Below are 18,669 nucleotides of genomic sequence, written 5' to 3'. Positions count from 1 at the left end.
ATCCCATGCGATTCCATCCAAGACGGGCCAGGCAGTAATATTCACAAAAGTCTGGTCCCTCTTCATGACGTGGGACGAGGAGTGGGGGGCCAAAGTTCCATTGATAAGTCTAATTGTCGATCTTTCACTCAGATAGTGGCCATCCACAAGACGGAAAAAAACTATTACAAATCCAACGGACAAAAACAAAAAAACACTGAAAAGCAACAGCCAAATGTATGTCCAAGGGGCAATCAAAAAATGTCTCTTAAACCAGCTGAAAAAAACTGCAATGTTCGATGGGGGGCTTGAGGGCAATGAGTTAGTGTCAAAGGAGAAACGGGACTGTCCAAGCGCCGTAGATTGTAAAACAGGTGAGGGACCACGTGTAGGATAAGCATACTCAGTCTCTTCGGGCAAACCACCAGCCGATGGTATCAACAAGGGATCAGTAACCGATTGCATCTCGATGGCAACATCAGGCAAGGTGTTAGAAGCAAGAGTCAACATTGAATTTCTTTGCATCGTCTGGCATGAAACTGCTGGAGTCACACTAAGAAGTATCGGCCACTCGCTGAAGTTTGACATTGTCAATTGAGATGTACCTGTTTTCTTTGCGACCAGGAAGTGGAGGTAAAATGACTGTTCTTGTACCCTGCACTCCAAGCACCGGAACTGGTGCACGATAAGAGGGGCCGAACTCCTTCTTGTTCTCCACCTTCTCACGGACCAGATCACCAACTCGGGGTAGCCAGCCGACTACCGGAATCTGAACTTCAGCTTCAGATGTGGAGGGCATGTGTTCCTTCGACAGAGTGTCTCTGGCTTCTTGCAGAGTCTGTAAAACAGCACAGTGATCATCTACGTCAAAGGGTGCGGTCGACGCCGCCATGTCTAGACCATCAAGGTCTGGTACAAACATTCTGATTCCGAAGAGCAGCATGTACGGGGTCCGCCCACCCAGAGACCTTCTAGGGAGATTATTAAGTGCACGTTGGACGTTATACAAATGGGCTAGCCAGTTTCGGCCTGTGCCTAAAACACGGGCTGTCAATGATTGCTTTAAGTCACGGTTCATTCGCTCCACCACACTATTACCCTCAGGTCGGTAGGGGGACGAAAATTTGACTAGGACCCCCAAATTTCTCATAGCCTCCTTGTAAGCCTTAGAGGCAAACGCAGGGCCTTGATCAGAATGGAAGGTACCACACGCAAAAGTTCCCACAAAGACACGCAAATCTCTGATGACAGTCCGCGAGTCAGCACTCCTTTGTGGCCATACCCACAGAAAACGTGTGCACGAATCCACTGCAACCAAGATGTACTTGTACGCAGTATCAGAAGAAAAAGGACCGCAGTGATCCAAATAAACACAACCAAATGGTTTATTGGATATGTACAACTGTGTTTGTGATGGGCGCGCCACAGTCGAAGGTTTAATCTGTTGGCAAATGTCACAATCGAGAACATAAGCGCGCGCTTGTTTATATAAACCGAACCACCAGTAACGTTGTTGTAGCAGAGATATAGTGGCTGACACTCCGGCGTGGGCTGACGCCAACCCCTCATGAGCAGCCAGAATCAGTGCGGGTCTGCAGTCCGCGTTGGGAATAATTCTGTCACCAACGTCGTTAATCCTCACTAATGGGACATTGTCAGGACTTAAATGGTAAATGTAACGAGAAGGAAAACCCTTCGGGTAATCGCCTCCCTTTTCTGTAGCAGCAATAGCTGCCAAGATGTCATCATCAATCTTACTCTTTGATCTGGTTACTGCTGCCACTAAGTATGTAGCCACTGCTGTTTTTGCTGCCTCGTCAGCCAAGCCGTTGCCGACAGCATGGACACCAAGTCGTTGGTGACCAAGAGTGTGAATTACATTCACGAGTGGGAGACGTTCTTTAAAGTCTGCCACTCGAACCCAAAGCGTTTTATGCTTAATTGTGCCACCTTTTGTGTCTCGATAATCATTCTGAGACCAGAAGTGTAAATTGTCATTATAGGACTGGACACAGTAGAAAGAATCACTCACAATTAGTGTAGTGACTCGGGGATCGGCAAACTCCAGTGCAAGCACTAGAGCCCGAAGCTCCGCCAATTGCGCGGTACAATCGCCCAATGACTGCGTATGCACTGCATCAGATTGGAATTCACCATTTACGAAAGTACCTACGACAATTGCGCAAGCCGCTGAGTAGGCGTGCTTTGATCCAATTGCGGGCTGCGCAGACCCGTCAGTGTATATGACACAATGGTATTCTTCGAGCGGGCGCAAAGACAGAGGAGCCGGATGAACGAATTCATACTGCAAGAACTCTTGAGTCTGTAATGAGGCATCAAAGATGTAGGTGACGTCTGGCGACGTCAGTGTTGTGGCCCATTGTATCCACCGAGGATGCAAAGCTTTAGAATTTGGTACACTTGCCTTTGTCACCGCTTCTAAGGCGGGATAGGGTGTTACAACCAGAATCTGTTTCCCATGTGACAGTGCGCGTTCTTTAAGGATCGCCATCTGTACAGCAGTCAGAACTTTTTCGACCGCGGAAAAACGTAATTCAGCAGAGGTGTACAAGTGGGATTTGTACGCAATGGGGACTGTATCGCCCTCATTAAACGTCAAATACGTGAAACCCACGGCGCCTGGCACTATTCTTATTACCAGGTTGGTGCGGTTATCACGTGTCAGCAAATATTGTGAAGCAAGAAGGTCAGCCTGTAAAGACTGTAAAATTTTAGAATGTTCCAGCTGCCAGCTAGACTTCGAAAATGTGGGTTGTACCAAGGCGTAAAGCGGCTTGATACGCTGGGCATAATCAGGAATGTACGTACGGCCGAAATTCAGAAAGCCCAGTAGAGATTGTAATTTCTTTAGTGTCGTTGGCGCACTCAAGCATGCGCACTTCTCCAGAAAGTGGGGAGCTAACCCCTTTCCTTCATTATTGAGCTCGTAGCCCAAAAACAACACTGTATATTCCGCGATGTGAGACTTCGCAAAATTGAATTTGTAGCCATAGTCAGCAAAACTCACTACAATATTGTCGACTCGAGACAGATGCGGCAACAGCTCGTCATCCGTGAGGTAGATATCGTCAACATAGGAGTATGCCTCGGGGTCTATTCTTTCCAAGAGGGAAACCACGCGAGCGGAAAAGACGCCAGGGCTATTTTTGTAGCCCATGGCTAATCTCGTAAACTGTTTTTGTTTACCGCCCGAAGTAAACGCTGTCCACTGGCTACTCAGTGTGGACAGGTTATGGCTAAAAAAGCCATTGGAAATGTCAAGTGTCGTTTTAAATCGTTTACGCACGAGACTGTCGACTAGAGCCGAGCTATGTGTATTTTGTACCGCGCAGGTCCGGCAATGGGAGTTTAGGTGCCGGTAATCCAAAACTAAACGGTACGAGCCGTCAGGCTTCGTCACAGTGAATAAAGGGTTATTCATAGGGGACACACATGTTTCAATTACACCCTGATATTCCAATTGTTCAAGGATCGCCGCGACGTGAGGTCTAGCCTCACGACGCATGGGATATTGGGGCTGAGGCTGGGGCATCGACCGCAATGGAATCTCATGGCAGGGGGACAACCGGTCCCAACCCACCTGAGTACGATATACCGCTGGCGCAAGCGCCAGCGCCCACTCACCAGCGTACATTTCAGCTTGGTCCTTAGGCACCGTGTGCGCAAAGGACGGGAGGATTTTCTCCTCCCCTCTAGGAGCTTCCAAAATGAAGGCCGGGGGCCAATCTGCCTCCGCTAGGAGGATATCATAGGTGGTGGTCAGATTATCCCAAAAAATCCCTTTTATAGTACGTTGTATGTCACCCTCTATTAATAAGACTATTTCATAAAGTCTATCAGGGGGAGCCACTCTGGTGTCAGCTGTTTCAACAGTAACCAATACATCAGTTGCTGTCGCCGCCAGAAATGGACGCAGAGCTTGACGGACTATGGTAATTTCCGCTGCGCTGTCTAGTAGCGTCAGCGCCCATGTCCGGTTCTGAAGCTGTGTCCGCACTATCTGAGGCATATGTTGCCGTCAGAGCCGCCACTTTCTTCTTCTGAAACGGGGGTCTTTGTCGAGCAAACTCGTCCTGCTTGCCTTTACCCTCAGTCTGTCGGGGTTGGTCACGCTGTTGTGGAGCACCCCGACCTTTGCCACCGCCTCCGCCACCAGACTGTGTAGCCGATGTTTCCTGTGAAGAACGAGGAGAACGCGGTTCAGAAACCTGAAATCTATCAGGAGACTTAATAGTAGCACGATCTCGCAGATCATAAGTGCGTTCACTACTTGACTGTACGGGAGAGGCAGGCCGAGAGCCCTGTTTCTGCTGCTGCTTGCCCTGTTGTTTAAACGGCCACTTTTGTTTTGGAAAAAAGGGTCGTTCATCCTTACCAGAAGTTCCTGCCTTACCCTGCTGCTTAGAATCGGGATTCTTGATCACAGGCTTAACTCCTAAAGAGCTACGACCCAAATCACGATATGCTTCTGCGATTATTTTAGCAAATTCCTGCGGCTTGTCCTCTTCAGCAACCTTCTTCAGTTCATTACGAACCTGAAAGTGCAACGCATCACCCTTAAGGTTTCCCATTATCATGGTAGCCACCAGGCCAAAATCTCCGAGGAGCCGCATCCCCAATTCTATCGCAGACTCCGCTCCATGGTCCTCTTGAACCTGTTTAATGATGGAGGGCAGCTGTAACATAGACGGAGTGCCGAAGCACTGCGCGTACGTCGCAGCAAAAATCTTACCCCAGGATACACAGTCATCTATATGGGGAACTAAGTCTTTAGGCAAACTAATGGTGAGGATCCTGTGTTTTTCCACAGGAGTTGTATGCGGATACACCGCCTCTATTTGGTCAAATTTTTCAGCAAGCCAAAAAGGATAATCATCCCTTGTGAGGGGGCGCTTGCCCACAACAGAATTGACCATAACAGGACTAATGACCACCGCGTGACGATCACTAGGTTGTCCCGCACTAACAGGCGCCCCCGCCTGTACAGTGCGCGACACATACTGCACTAACGCCCTATATACTGTTATAAGGGCAGTGTGTAGTACACGCAATTCATCCACCGTCACCGTGAGGTAACGGGGATGAGGCGTAAATCCGGCTAGTACCGGCCAAGTGGCCCCCGCAATCGATAAAGGGCCCATTCTCGGCGGTATAACCACATGGGGGAGGGCGCCATTAAACCAAATCTGATGTTGCCAAGCAGATATTGGTATCTCCTGTGTCCTATAAGGCGCATAGGCGGCAGGCACGGCAGTGGCAGTGTAAGAATGAAATGTATTATCATTACCACTGACTGCCGGAATCGTCACCCAAGAGTAGAACAACTCAAAGGGGTGAGCCGCATCGGCTCCCACCACAAAGATGACGTCCATGCCCGCGTCCGGCACCCCATACTGCGTCAAGTGACGTTTCAGGGCCGCACGGCTATGCGCCGCAATATTAATTGCCATAAGGACAAGCTACACTTCAAGTATTCAGTAGCACAAGGGTTCAATAACCTTTTTAATAATCAAGCTTGAAGGAACCTATATCAATAGAACTAGGTAGGTTTGAAATCCGTCAGACTTGTTATCCGGAAACAAGAATGAGGGTGCTGTGGACTAAATGTAAGCACTACTAAGGCGTTTCAACTCATAGACCAAACGTTAGGTGCGCCATGTTGCAGGGATTCTGCTGATACACAGAACTATGCGAAGAACCCCAGGACCTCAGTGAATTGTGGTGTACCAGAAACTCACCTCAGAACCCAGAACCCAGTATCCGGCTAGCATAAGTGTCCCATTCGTTATCCAAGATTTAGCTCAGAGATCCCAATGATTAGACAACCCAGAACAAGCGACTCAGGGTACTCTCAGGAATGGTGGGAATCGGAAATACCTGTTCGTATATTATTCTCACATCAGTCCACAACAATAATCAACAGAGACACGTTGTAAATAAAAGGGGTTTATTTTTATAGACCACGTGTCCTAAGATGCAGTACTTTGGCTAATACAAGCAGACAAATGATTAATATCAAAACCAGCAACATAGTTACAATACCATAGAATATAAAAGGGGTGATCATATTATAATGACAGTGGATACTACCACCTTCCCTTTACTAAGAAGCTAATATTATTATTATGCTAATAGAAGGTCTCTTAGGCTTGAATAGGGGACCCCATACCTCAAAGATCAGCTTAGTGAAATCACATCACAGGAGCATCAGGAGACTTCTCGCAGGAAGGCTCGTCTTCGGTCTGAATAATAAACATGATGTCTGTGATACTAAAAGCACTAATTTTCAGGCATTTGCAGCTGCGCGTGTGTTATGGCTAAATAGTGGGCCGATCAACCTAGAGTGAAAAACATGCATTGTGTAATACCTCAGACTGTTTGTCACACCATGTACAGACCAAGGTCGCTGCGCAGAGCTTGGGATAGTAGCAACAGATCGCGCTTGTGTGAAGCAAGTCTCGAGTCAACAGTCTGTTTTAAGAAATAACATGTAAACGCAGTGCCGTGTGCAAAAGCAAAAAGATGGCTTTCTAACATCTAACGTGGTTATGCTAACTTAACAATGCCTGTACGTATTCAGAGAGAACTCACTACAAAGGAACTTCAAAGTCAAGAGAAAAGTATGAAGAAGTGCTACTTTCCTATGTGGCAAAAGGATTATGATATGAGTTGACTCTTTATCTAAATCTCTTTATAGTTCTATTTCCTACAACATGTACAGTAGCAATTAGTACCATTTTACCTTATGTTCTGAATGTATTATTTACATACCATGTTCAATTCCTTTTCAGCAGTAAGTTATTATATTTACCTATTTGGGCCTTTCAGTTGCCCCTTCTTTTTGCATTGTCCTTGGTTTGTCCCTTGAGAATGGGGGCTCATTTAAAATGTTTATGTGATGAGAACGGAAACAATGTTTGCTGATCTGTTGGGGCCCCTAGGGGGACTGTAAACCCCAGATTACGTCCGCCAGGAGGCGCCACCCAATACTTTCACCATGCTTAAAAAGCTCTTTCAGATTCCTGCAGCGCGGGACATTTACTGACCTGTTGCGGCCGCTGGGGCACTATAAGCCGCAGATTGTATTGTGCCAGGAGGCGCCATCCACTACAATCACAGTGCTTAACAGTGCTTCCGGATTCACGTAGCCAGAGATGTTTACTGATCTGTGAGGGCCGCTGAGGGGGACTGTAAACCCCAGATTACATTGTGCCAGGAGGGGGCTCCCACTACTTTAACCGTACTTACATTGCTTTCGGATTTTGGATGGGCCCTTCCAATCCCGTCGGCCCCCCCCTGATATTTTGCCCAAGAAAGTACTGTTAGCAATTCTGTTTATTTAAACTGGTTTTCTGAACCCAGATATGTTGTTCTCATTGGCTGTTTTTAATCAGTGAAGGAAAGTCAATGCTATTGGGTTCCCCTTTCTCTTCTTTAATAGTGCCTATAATTGTAAATATCCAATGGGCAAGAGAAAGGTTATAGTTGTTGCCACTGGCCCCAATAAAGAAGAAAGGTCCTATTTCAGCAAGGGGTAATTGAATTATGAACAGAACTGAGTAGAGGAGATATGTAACCCTACCACTACACTTATAACTGTTTTTCCAGGGGCTCCTCCCCACCCTGCACAGACGAAAAGATCAAGGAAGAAGGTCCGCAACATGTTTGCCAAAATGAAGAATCCCATCTCTTCTCCTCATGTAGCCCCTCAAGAAACTTTCAAAACTCATGCATTAATGACTTAGGGGTTTGGGGAAATGCTTTGGTCTTTATTAACTCGGACGTCCCATGTGAAAATAGATTTTCTTCACTCTGTGCCCAAGGTGATGATGAGCTTGGAGGGGAAGAGCTTGTAACTAATGGGTATGCATAGCTGCCCAGCGCATCCTTAGACATTGATAAACTGAGGAAGGAGATCCAGGACCTGAAGTTGCTCATAAAAGCACTGGAAGGAAAAATTGATGAGGCCATGGCAATAAAGAGTCCTACTCGGATTTCACAGACTGAGGGAGGCCATAGGGTGACTATGCCCCTAAGACCACACATTTCCTCTCCAGTACAGGTGGTAATGCCCCCAATAACCAACAACCCTTTCCCGGCACAGGGACTTGTGGCCAGGCTTATTCCCCCTTCCCCGCCCCTCAATGTAGGAAGACCAGGGGAGATACCACACACACAAATGTTCCACCAGTGAGGGAGGGGTAAGTGTTGGATAAATATGAATAGTTGTGGTCCAAGAAGTGGTGGCCTAAGCGGCCCAGACACACACACTGGGGCACTAAATGAGGAAAATTACGCTCTTGGTAAATTCTTTCCCCCACCATCATTTCATTAGAGGGCTAGTGCTAGTGTCAGCCATCACTCCCGATCCAGGGTCAGATCTTCCTAACCCAAGTCCCAAAGTCACCCAGGAGTGTAGGGAAGGCCAAGATTCCCTAACCAACAAAATCATCTATTGGTTTCAGAATGTAAAGAAATGCTACTCGATCACCAGGAGTGACCTTAGAGAGTGTATTGTGATTCCTGGCAATCCCTGTGGTTTTAAACGACCAAGTTTAGGTAGACGTCTGTTGTCCATGAATTCTCTCAGGATTAGCAGCGGCAATATCCAAATCTAGATCAAGTATAGGGATGTGTTAGAAACACAGTATGCCCCAAGATTAATAGCCCAGAGCCCATATTGGTAAAGCATGTTGGACGAAATCGATTGACTGGCAATAAGCACCATTCGGTACAACCTTTAGATTATCTACCCAGCGGAATGGGTGCTACAGTAACTGAGCTCATTGAATGTGTGAGTTCTTTGGTAGTTGTTGACAGCTATAATGTAATCCGATTAAATGTGACTAGGTCCCCAGTGGGTGGTTGGGGGTAGAGCTCAGTCAACCCCTGACAGACTAAACAGAATCTGCAGGCCGGAAAAGGTAATTGCTTTTTATGACCAGGAAGTACTCTCTGATGTCGCCAATAATATGATTAAAATTCTGCCTTCACAGCATGGCCCTGATTTGGCCAATGCTGGGAGACACAGATTGGAGGCACCTCATAGATGGATTTGACATCTGTCTCTTCCAGGAGACTTGGAGCACAGTCCCAGTGATTAGGAATGGGTATACTTAATTTTCCATTCATGCAATACAGTGACTTAGAGGAAAACCCTCAAGGGGTTTATCGATATGGTCCTACCAGTCATATCCCTGGATGGGCTGGCAGTTAGGGTGGATTTTCATGGTGATAACTCCTTGGTGTTGTTCAATGTGTATAAAGGGTGAAAGGCCGGAAAGATGAAACCAAATCATAAGCATATTAGAGGATTACCTCATGGAGTACAATGGCAAAGGGGAGGTTATAGATGCTGGTGACCTTAACTCCACCTTTGAGCCACTCGTGTCCACCAACCCGAACTTATTAGCTGAACAAGATGAAAAATGAAGAATCCCTCCTTTAGATCTCTCTTAACCCCTTTGATGCTCATGACGGAATGGTTCCGTCATGAGCATGGGTGCCCCTGTGCTCATGACGGAACCATTGCATTACGAGGCCAGGGGCACGAAATCCCTCTGCTGCAGACAGCAGAGGGATTTTTATTTCACCCTTGTGACCTTGGGAGCTGGGGAAGAGCTTCCCCAGCTCCCAAAGCCCCCTCCCTGGTTTCTGTGCCATGAAGATCAGCGCGCACGTCGCGCTGTCCTCATAGCACAGAAACCAAAACTGAAATGAGCCTTTAGGCTCAATTCAATTTCACTTTCTATGTGCTCAGGGGGTTATCTCAGCCCCCCGGTCACGTAAAAAGACAGGAGAGGTATCATTGGAAAGGGGTGAATACACAGTGTATCCCTGCTTGGGGATCATCCCAGGAGGGCGATCCCCAAGCAGAGATCCACCCACTAGACACCAGGGAGGGGGGAGCGGCCCCTTGGGCAAGGGCCTTTTCTCCCCCCATAAAGAAATGGGCTAAATTCAGTCTTTCTGCACCCCCTGGGGGGTAGATGGGGCAGTAGCCCCCAATCTGCCCCCGGGGGGGGCAGAAAGCCCACTAAACGCCAGGGATTTTTTGGGGTGAATTTATTTTAGGGTGTGTTAGGGTGGGGGCTTCCCAAAATGGACACGCCAATGCCCCCACCCCCTGCCACCATTACAGCCTTTCTGCCCCCAATCTGCCCCCCCGGGGGTGCAGAAAGCCCACTAAACACCAGGGATTTTTTTACACCATTTTTTTTAGGGTGGGGGCTGCCCGAAACGGGCACGCCAATGCCCCCACACCCCCGCCACCATTACAGCCTTTCTGCCCCCCTAGGGGCAGATGGCGGCAGTAGCCCCTAATCTGCCCTCCCAGGGGGTCAAAAAGCCCACTAGATGCCAGGGATATTTTGGGGCAAATCTGAATTAGGGTGGGGGCTACCCAAAATGGGCATGCCTCCCCCACAAGTGAGGCACCATTTTTATAGGGAGACCCTGGGGAACATTGAGTGGTAGGAAATTTGTGTCAGCCCAGTGATTCCACAACTTTCCCACACAAAAATGTGTGAAAAAAGTGATTTTTTCAGCTAAAATTGAGGTTTGCAGGGGATTCTGGGTAAGGAAACGTTGGGGGATCCATGCAAGCCATACCTCCCTGGAATCCTCCGGGTGTCTAGTTTTCAGAAATGTGTGGGCTTTGTAGGTTTCGCTAGATGGCCGCCGAGCACAGGGACAAAAACCCAGGTGAACCCCCTTGCAAAACCAAGTTGTTTGGTGATAGGCAATTTTGATGTCGCCTCAATATGTTTTGGGCCCCTGCCTGTCACGGGTACTTGGGCCTCCCACACGAGTGATGCACCATTTTTATCGGTAGACCCGGGGGAATGCTGGGTGGTTGGAAATTTGGGTCAGCCTGGTGATGCCACAACTTTCCCACACAAGAAAGTATGAAAAAAATGATTTTTTCAGCTAAAATTGAGGTTTGCAGGGGATTTCGGTTAAGGAAACGTTGGGGGATCCACGCAAGCCATACCTCCCTGGAATCCCCCGGGTGTCTAGTTTTCAGAAATGTGTGGGTTTGGTAGGTTTCCCTAGATGGCCGCCAAGCACGGGGCCAAAAACCCAGGTGACCCTCCTTGCAAAACCAGGTTGTTTGGTGATATGCAATTTTGATGTCGCCTCAATACGTTTTGGGCCCCTGCCTGTCGCGGGTACTTGGGCCTCCCACACGAGTGAAGCACCATTTTTATCGGGAGACCCGGGGGAACGCTGGGTGGTAGGACATTTCTGTCAGTCTGGTGATGCCAAAACTTTCCCACACAAAAATGGGTGAAAAAAGTGATTTTTTCAGCTAAAATTGAGGTTTGCAGAGAATTCTGGGTAAGGAAATGTTAGGGGATCCACGCAGGCCATACCTCCCTAGAATCTCCCGGGTGTCTAGTTTTCAGAAATGTGAGGTACCATTTTTCTCAGAAGACTTTGGGAAACGCGGGGTGGGTGGAGATTTGTGGATCCATGCAGATTCCAGAACTTTCCACCACAGAAATGTGAGGAAAATGTGTTTTTTTTGACAATTTTTTAGGTTTGCAACGGATTCTGGGTAACAGAACCTGGTGAGAGGCAGTCGAGTCACCCCATCCTGGATTCCCCTGGGTGTCTAGTTTTCACAAATGTATAAGTTTGCTAGTTTTCCCAAGGTGCCGGCAGAGCTAGGGTTAAAAAACTAGAGCTAGGCAGCTTGCCAAAAAAGGGTAATTTTTCACTGTGAAATTGTGGTGTGTCCACGTTGCATTTTGTGCCGTTTCATGTCCCGGGCACTAGGCCTACACACACAAGTGAGGTACCATTTTTCTTGGAAGACTTTGGGGAACGCGGGGTGGGTAGAAATTTGTGGATCCACGCAGATTCCAGAACTTTCCACCACAGAAATGTGAGGAAAATGTGTTTTTTTGACAATTTGTTTGGTTTGCAAGGGATTCTGGGTAACAGAACCTGGTGAGAGGCAGTCGAGTCACCCCATCCTGTATTCCACTGGTTGTCTAGTTTTCAAAAATGTATAGGTTTTCTAGGTTTCCCTAGGTGCTGGCAGAGCTAGGGTTCAATAACTACAGCTAGGCAATTTGTCAAAAAAGGTTCATTTTTCACTGTGAAATTGTGGTGTGTCCATGTTGCGTTTTGCGCCGTTTGCTCTCACGGGCATTAGGCCTACCCATGCAAGTGAGGTACAATTTTTCTCTGAAGACTTTGGGGGATGCAGGGTGGGTGGAAATTTGTGGATCCACGCAGATTCCAGAACTTTCCACAGCAGAAATATGACGAAAATGTGTTTTTTGGGACATTTGTTTTGGTTTGCAAGGGATTCTGGGTAACAGAACCTGGTGAGAGGCAGTCGAGTCACCCCATCCTGTATTCCACTGGTTGTCTAGTTTTCAAAAATGTATAGGTTTGCTAGTTTTCCCTAGGTGCCGGCAGAGCTAGGGTTAAAAAACTACAGTTAGGCACTTTGCAAAAAAAGGGTAATTTTTCATTGTGAAAATGTGGTGTGTTCACGTTGCGTTTTGAGCCGTTACCTGTCGTGGGCACTATACCTACCCACACAATTGAGGTACCATTTATATCGGGAGACTTAGGGTAATTCAGATTTCTAAAGCAACTGTTATTACCTATTGACTTTCAATGCATTTCTGCCTTCCAAATGAAAGACAATGTGTAAAAAAGAAGTCATTTTGAAAAATGACCGATAATTCTCATGCTAGTATGAGTGTTTCCAATTTCGGAAATGTGCAAATATCTACTGTTTCTAAACTCTATATTTTGTTCCCATTTCAGAAATACATAGGTGTTTTTCATACCAATTTTTCCATGTATACATTTCCCCAGAGTAATTGCTATATACCCGCTACATAATAAAAAACCACTGCAAGTCGCTGCTCAGATTTTGGCTCTGGGTTCGTTGGGTTCTTGGTGAACCAACAAGTCCTATATATCCCCACAACCAGTAAGGTCCTGCGGATGTGACGGTATATTACTTTCAAAGAGCTGTCATAATTAGACGAAGTTACGGGTGAAAACATTGACACAAAACGCTGTTTTTTTTAACTAATTTTCAATTTTTCCCATATTTAACTGTTAGTTTCTATAAAGAAACCTTGAAGGATCTACACAAATGACCCATTGCTAAATTCAGAATTTTGTTTACTTTTCAAAAATGCATAGCTTTCCAGGATCCGTTATTGCTTTTATACCCATTCCTACCATTAACTGGAAGAAGGTTGAAAGCACAAAAAATAGCAAAAATAGGCTATGTCCCAGAAAAATGCCAAAACTGTGTAAAAAATGTTGGTTTTCTGACAAACGTCTGTCAGTCCCTAAAAGCTGGGGAAATGGGGAGTCTGTCAGTCCCTAAAAGCTGGGGAAATGATGATTTCAGCCCCACAAACCCTTTGTTGATACCATTTGCAGAGAAAAACCCAGACGCTTTCATTTGCAGCACTTTTTTCCCATTCCCCCCCCAAATTTGGCTAATTTCTGGGACTCCTGGGTACCTTTAGAATCCCCATGATGTTGGAAGAAAAAGACGCAAAGTTGGCATGGATACCTTATGTGGTCAAAAAGTTACAGGGGTCTAAGCGCAAACTATCCCAAATAGCCAAAAAAGGCTCAGCACGGGGGAGAAAAGGCCTAGCAGCGAAGGGGTTAAGTGAAATGTCCCCGAAGGCAGCACAGTTGTTTGCAGCAAGCCTAAAATTGGATCTCAGAGAAGCAAATGGGAGAACCTTGTCCGACACCGAGGGCAGACATACATTTAATGCACCAGGCCACTCTAGCTGGATTGACTACTTTTTAATCAGTCTGAATGCTTGATCATTCGTGCATGATATGGTAGTTCTTGAACGGGCTGACAGTGACTACAATGCCCTCAGTTTGTCATTGCTGGGTATGCTAGCAAATGCTTCCCGAAACCAAGTCTGCATACAAGTTTCCCTTGGATGCCCCTTTCACTACACTTTGTTAGTACGGGTATCTAAGGGTTACTTTTGTGTTAAATGTATAGCTTTAACACATTTTAAGAATGTTCTATAGGTTGTTTATACAATGCCCAAATTCATGCTTGCAAATTCTTTTTCTCATAAAATACTTGTAAAATAAATATAACTGGTCAAGGCATCCTAGAGGAAGCTAGATTTGTGTGTGTGCCACAAATATCACACAATAAGCTAAACAAGCATTGGCATAGCCAATAGGTCTCGCTTTTGGGACCTTATAAGTATTTAGTTATGCAACTGTTGCATGGCTAAACACTTATAAGGTCCCAAAGGCGAGACCTATTGGCTATGCCAATGCTTGTTAAAGGGTTAGTGTCAAGGGTTGAGGCGGTGCGGGTTGCAGCAAACCAGCTCGGCTCAGCGTTGCCGTGGCTCTAGCAGCCCGACAGAAATAATTTGATGCCCCTCTTTAATGATCACTGCATGCGAAGAAATCAGTTCCATATCACCTCTAGGCAGTGGAATAGTAAAATGCCTCGGCACCAGCCATTCACACGGGCACAAAGTGAAAACTAGTGCACGAAAAGAAGTAGGCTCTGTGGGTCCTGCTTAAATAAGCCACTGCAACCGTAATGGTCAAAACAGCTGTGCCTAAAAAAGGCAGAAGCTGTGGCATAAACAAAGATGGCAAGTTAAACTGCTAGAAAATTATTGCTCCGCAACGCGAAGATTGCAACATTACACAACTCGCTGCTGGCGGCGGTACCTGAATGAATTAAATATCCATGCCCCTAGGAGGCAGGAGCTGTGGCTGAAATTAACTCCAGTTAAGGTGACTGGTGCTACAAAAGATATCGCAAACTGTAAAAATGTGTAGTTGCGGTGCGAGTGAAAGTCATTACCTTGTGAGTAAACGCACTGCCTTCACAAACCCTCCGAACCACCAGAGGCTTGTGGGGTGAATTTGCGGGTCAACTAACAGCGATGGGGCTTTCTTAAAGTCAAGAGCGATCTGTGCGGTCTTTTCTGGCACAACCTGGAGGTGAGAGCAGCCTCTGTGGTCTCGGGGGCGCCCCCCGCACATGGGAGCTGCCCTGGATTGCGGTGAGCCTCGAACCCTCCCGCCTACGGGAGCTCTCGACTTAAGCTACCGCTATGTTACTATGAAGGCGCCTAGTATGGACAGCAGGATATCGGTGGGGGGAGTAGGCCTGGGTGGAGGTAAAAAGATAGATTGGCTGCATGGCGCTGGAAGGATAATCAAGGCCAGCCCCGGAAGCAGGCTTTTCCATCGACAACTCGCTTTAAGCGAGGGCGGAAAACAATATGAAAGTTGCAGCCAAACACACTGATGTCTAGCAGGAGAGAGACTGGAGTCACCTCTGGAGCTGCCGACTTTGGACGTTGGGAACGGGATTCGAGTCTCTGCATCGTTAACAGTTTTACTCTAGATGTCTGTGACAGTGACATGCATATTTTCATGTAAAAGAAGCTTTGACTATTACCCTTTCTAAGTTTGTTCTGAGTTGGGAGAGGATTTTGCATCTGCAGGGCTGAAACTGTTCCGTTTGACTCTTGGCACAGCTGGGTGTATTGTACCTGTTCTGCCTCCAAACAAAGCGTGCACAACTCCTGCATGTGGTGTGCCTCATGTAGGTGTGAAGAAAGCATGGGCTGCTGTTCCATACACTGTACCTGTGATGATGCTGCTGAGTGTCAGTTAGTGATCACAGACAATATGTTGTATTCAGTTTATATTCAGTCCAGGTCTCGGTGGTTAGTTTATTGCGACTGTTACGAAGACTAGATTATTGGTAAAGTAGCAGTTTATACACATATATACCCTTCCACACAGCAGCAGTGGCCACAGAAGGGATGGGTTGGGGGTACTTAGAGGGACAGAGCAGAGAAAAAGATGCACGGGTACTAGAACAAGCCCGGGAGTTGTGGAAGACGCGTGGCCGCGAGTCGCACTCAGTGGTGGGGGAGGAACATTGAAGCGTGCGCTATGGATAGAGAGCTCCTCGCACTATAAGGAAGTGGGATAAGGGAGGGGGTAGGGGAGAGAGGCACGCAGGCTGGCAAATGGTGAGCACTTTCGCGGGCGCTTTGATGTTCTCAGTGGCCGCGCGGCTCAATGAGAACATCAAAGCGGGCGCGAAATGATCACGCAGGCTGCCAAATGGTGCGCGCGCACATGCACTGTATTTGGAGGCCTGAAAGCACTAGTTTGCACTTCCAAATCCCCCCGTTTACTAAAGCTCTCACGAGAGCAGCGCTAAAGCGCTGGCTCAGGTGAGACCTAAAAAGGGGTGAGATGTGGGCCAGCGCCAAGTTCTTCACACACACAACGCTGGATTTGCTCAGATTCCAATAGCACTTTTAGACCATACAAGCAGGGCTTTAAGTGGGCTGGCTCCTGCCGGTGCTCAGCACTGGCAGTTCTAAAGAGCCATTGCTAAGGCGGGTTCCTATTGGGCTCTTCATTTTTGTCCACACCCTCAGGGTGAAAAAAAAATCTTAACTTTGCAGCAGTGCCACCCTTCACTGCCTTTGATCTAACTTCAAAGAGACTCGTTATAGTTCTTTCACAGTCTCATCATTTCAGAACTATGGCCGTATTACACATTATCACTGTTTGCGCCCGGCACCTTTCAAAAGGTGCGCCGAGCGCAAACAGTGATAATGCGGCTAATTATGGTGTATGCGCTGCCTCCAGGGCAGCTGCGATCTTGCGTTGCTCTGGGGGCAGCGCATTCAAGTGAAAACACAGACGGCCGCTCTGTGTTTTCACAGTGCAGGTGGCACCCGTCTGCACTATCAAAGGGGTTTAGAAATCCCCTTGCAGGCGGGTGCAGTCATCCCCTTGCAGGCGGGTGCAGTCAGTGACTGCACCCACCTGCAAGGGGATGTCTGGGTACCCCCTGCAGACGGCTGATGTCAGGAGACGCACTAACAGTGCGCCACCTTTTAAATGGTACACTGTCAGTGTGCCTCCTGAGGACTTCTTTGACTCTGCCCCAGCGTCTGTAATATGGTGCGGCACAGAGTCAAAGGAATTCCCTCATTTGCATAGGGCACGACCCTATGCAAATGAGGGAACACCCTCTGTTGATAGCGTTAGAGCTTTAAGTGCGCCCGCGCTATCGGTAATATAGAAGGGGACACACAAGCGTCTGCGTCCCCTTCTATAAAACCGAAGTGCCCCGGGGCACACAAAGCGGGCGCAAATGCACGTTGGGTCCCCGGGGCACCATCTGTAATACGGTCCCTGAAGCATTTTCAATATTATATACAAAAAAGCCATAGCTGTTGCTTATTTATCCTATACCACTAGCAACTGTTGACAAAGCCAGTCATCAGGCTTGTTGTAAGTTTAATGTTACTTGTTGTATTATATATCTGGATTCAATGAGAGAAGCAGCAAAATGCCAGTCGGGTGGCACACTATGCTAAGCACAGATTTTTGGCTTATGTGCCTTTAAGCCACGCCCTTAATTACATAGGCCACGCCCCTTTGAGAGACCCCATCCAGTTTGTTCATCCCACTTAAAGTCCTGCATACAAGTAATCGTAAAACGCTATGTCAACACATATAGCATAAAAGAAAATGTTGATTGAAGCGCTTTACAGGTGATAATTATAATATAATGTAAGATAATACAATATCCAGAAGCATCCATTTGCTTACAGTTTTCTGCAGTCTGCCGCGGGGGACAGATAACCTCCAACCACCTGAGACGCCAAAGGAAGGGAGAACCCGAATAAGAACACATATAATCAGGAAAAACGAGCAGGGCCCAGCACTTACTGTGCTGATGTCGCCGAGCCACAGCCGTAACACCGTTGCGAAGTGGAACATGGATTTTGACCCAAAAAAATGCTGATATTTAGAAAATGAGAAAACGGTCTGGTGAGAAATGATGTTAAGCTCAGAATGACTTCCCGCTAATAGTTTTCAGCGAAGGGCAATTACGAAGCTCAAGAGATAAGAGAAATTCATGGTTGGGACTCGGGAGAGTTTGTGCAAGTGCTCCCGGCAGGCAGTCAGGACCATGGGCGTCCGCAGGGGGGGGGCAAGGAGGGGTGCTTGCCCCCCCTGGAGTGCTCCTCCTTGCCCCCCTTGCGGCCATCCATGCTTTTACGGACGCCTTTTGTCCGTAATTACGGGCCCTGCAGGGAGCAGAGCTGTTCCCTGCCAGAGGCCTCAACTCCCTGATCGGGCGCCTCGCACTCCTCCTCGCAGCCCCTCCCGCCCATTGTCATGCTGTCTGTGGCTGATTATCACAAACAGAATGACAATGGCCAGTTTGAGCTGCGCGCCACAAGCACGAGTGGTTAGGTCTGGACACAAAGACCTCCTTTTAACCAGTGCTTAATTTGCAAAAGCAGAACTGCCGGTGCCGAAAATGTTTCCAAGGAGGCCATAGCCCACTTCTATCTCTGGTGTGCCCCACCTTCAACACTAGCACTGCCTCAGTCTATCTTCTAACCTTGCTCTGATGTTTGTCCCATAGGTCTTTTCTCTAAGAGTCTATCCTCTCACCTCTCTAATCATTTTCTATCGTCTTTGTCACACCTGGTGTGTTACCTACTTCCCTGTATTTCTGATTTGCCCTCTATTCCTTATGCATTCTACCCATGCCCGTTTTCATCTTCCTTTTTATCCATATTCTGCTTTCTCTCCCCTCGATCTTGGCTCTTTACTTTCACTCTTCTAGCA

Source organism: Triturus cristatus, chromosome 3_2 (assembly GCF_964204655.1).
Source record: "Triturus cristatus chromosome 3_2, aTriCri1.1, whole genome shotgun sequence".
Classification (NCBI taxonomy): Eukaryota; Metazoa; Chordata; class Amphibia; order Caudata; family Salamandridae; genus Triturus; species Triturus cristatus.
Note: the sequence above shows the minus strand (reverse complement) of the source record.